The sequence below is a fragment of the Silene latifolia genome, chromosome 2 (genome assembly GCF_048544455.1).
Source record: "Silene latifolia isolate original U9 population chromosome 2, ASM4854445v1, whole genome shotgun sequence".
Lineage (NCBI taxonomy): Eukaryota > Viridiplantae > Streptophyta > Magnoliopsida > Caryophyllales > Caryophyllaceae > Silene > Silene latifolia.
The window spans coordinates 56,639,006-56,641,657 of record NC_133527.1 but is presented as its reverse complement, the minus strand read 5'-3'; the positions used below and the strand labels follow the sequence as shown (position 1 = coordinate 56,641,657).

Sequence of the window (2,652 nt, the reverse complement as noted above, 5' to 3'; positions counted from 1 at the left end):
TCTCATTCTTGATGAGATGTCATGGGGGCATGTTCAAGGTGTTGTTGATGTTGCTCAACACCTTGAAAAAGTAATCAAAAGCTTGTTCATTATCATGGTAGTCCATAGACCTTGGCCCTTGTTGTCGGTCTTGATCGATGGCATTACCAATGCAGGGATTAAAAATCCCTTCAAATTCGTCGTCCCAAAGACCACAAACTTCATTAAGTTGATCATTGAAAATCTCTTGATTTGATGGAGACAACTTTCCCATTTCCTTTTCTTGGCCAATGAGGCCTTCTTCTTCATTGCTTGTCTTTGATGAGCTTTGCAAGCTCTCTTTGTCACAATTTACTTGCTCTTTGAATGGAGCATCTTCAATTTTCTTCTTCCATTGGAGTTCCGACTTCTTCCTTTCATCCTTCCGACTATAATGATCGATCATAAAACACGGTTCATGTAAACGGGGAGCTCTCATAGTCTTGTCAAGATTAAAAGTTATACTCTCATCTCCCACTTCTAGAGTGAGCTCACCATGTTTTACATCAATCACCGCACCCGCGGTGTGTAAGAAGGGTCTTCCAAGAATGATTGGAATGTTGGAGTCTTCCTCCATATCAACAATGACAAAGTCCACCGGGATGAAAAACTTCCCAATTCGCACGGGGACATCTTCCCATATCCCTAATGGTGTCTTCGTCGATCTATCGGCCATTCGGAGTGTGATATTGGTGCATTTAAGCTCTCCCATCCCCAACCTTTTACTTACCGAGTACGGCATAACACTCACACTAGCCTTTAGATCACATAAGGCTTTGTTGATCGTGGTGTCGCCAATGGTACACGGTATTGAGAAGCTTCCCGGATCCTTTAGTTTTGGAGGTGAACTCACTTGAAGTATTGCACTACTCACCTTAGTGAAGGCGATAGTCTCAAGTTTCCGGATCGACTTCTTCTTTGTGAGGATGTCTTTCATGTATTTCGCATAGGCCGGCAAGTGATTGATTAATTCCGTGACAGGAATTGAGACTTCCAAATTCTTCACAATTTCCATAAACTTTCCTAGTTGGTCATCAAATTTGGGCTTGGCTTGACGACTTGGAAAAGGAAGTCTAATCACAATGGGCTCCTTCTCCTTGACCTTGTCTTCATTTTTCTTTGAAATCTCTTCTTTTGATGTTTCTCCATCTTTGGAGTTTTGCACAATTTCTTCCTTATCACTAGCTTCCACAACTTCATCCTCAACTTGCTTCTTCGGTGTTTCATACCTTATACCACTTCTCAAGTGAATGGCACTAACCGTTTCATGTCTTGGGGGATTACTTTGAGGTGGTAATTGCCCCTTTTGTCTTTGTGAGCTTGAAAATGCTAGTTGAGTCAATTGTGTTTCCAACATCTTGGTGTGAGCTAGAATGTTGTTGATGGTGGTTTCCTTTGCTTGACTATCTTTTTGCATTTGAGTGAAAAAATCTTGTTGATTCTTTTGCATTTGGAGGACCGCTTTTTGAACATCAAAACCTTGGTCATTTTGGTGATTGTATGGATTTTGATTTTGGTAACCTTGGTTTTGGTTGTAAAAGGGTCTTTGATTTTGGTTTCTCATGGGAGGTGGGGTGTAAGTTGTTTGAGGATTTTGAACATTTTGGCTTTTGTATGAGAGATTTGGATGAAACTTGGTGTTTTCATTGTAATAATTGGAATAAGGGGTACCACTCTTGTATGCTTGGAAAGCATTTACTTGTTCATTTGTTCCCCTACATTCACTTTGGTCGTGTCCCAAAGTTCCACAATTCTCACATATCCCACTTGGGAGTAATGAGGATGCCGTCATGGCATTAACATGATGCTTTGGTGATTTTAAGGCTTCTTCAAGTCTAGCCATAGCTTGTTCAAACTTTAAATTGATTGTGTCAATGTGAGCACTAAGTTGAGCACCCAATTGAGTAACGGAGTCCACTTCATGCCTTCCTCCTCTAGTAGCCTTGCGAGGTCTACTATATTGTGAGTTATGGACCGTCATTTCCTCAATCTTGTTCCATGTTTGATTGTCATCAACTTCGGTGAACATTCCATTTGATCCCATGTTGAGAATGTTCCTTGAATCTTCATATAAACCGTTCCAAAATTGTTGTACCAAGAACCATTCGCTAAGTCCATGGTGAGGACATGAGCGACAAATTCCCTTAAACCGCTCCCAAGCTTCATACAAAGATTCTTCATCCCTTTGCTTAAAACCCGTAATTTGAGCTCTTAGCATATTAGTCTTTTCCGGTGGGTAGAATGTTTTGTAGAAAGCTAGAGCCAACTTCTTCCAAGAATCTATTCCGAGAGTGGCCTTATCAAGGCCCTTCAACCATTGTTTCGCGGTGCCGATTAGAGAAAAATGAAATAAGACCCATCGAATTTGGTCTTGAGTCACACCGGTTTGAGAAATCGCATCAAAATAGTCACAAAAGGTTTCCATATAAGAATGAGGGTCTTCACTAGGCATCCCCCCAAATTGGCTCCTTTCGACTAATTGGATTAAGGCGGATTTGGCAATAAAATTTCCGGTTAGATGTTGTGGTGTGGGAGTACCATTGGGTAGGTTCTCCTCAGTGGGTACGGAATGTGATGAAAACTTAGGCATTGTAGGTTGATTTTGTGGGGTATTTTATGATGGGTTCTCCTCAC

At 41.2% G+C, this 2,652-nt stretch overlaps 1 non-coding gene across 1 annotated transcript; it reads left to right on the top strand.

Moving 5' to 3' along the window:
* The first annotated feature begins 2,129 nt into the window (after positions 1-2,129).
* Positions 2,130-2,236, top strand: LOC141645643 (small nucleolar RNA R71). Its single transcript, XR_012545121.1, has one exon. It is a non-coding gene; the product is annotated as a small nucleolar RNA R71 (small nucleolar RNA).
* Positions 2,237-2,652: the final 416 nt, after the last annotated feature.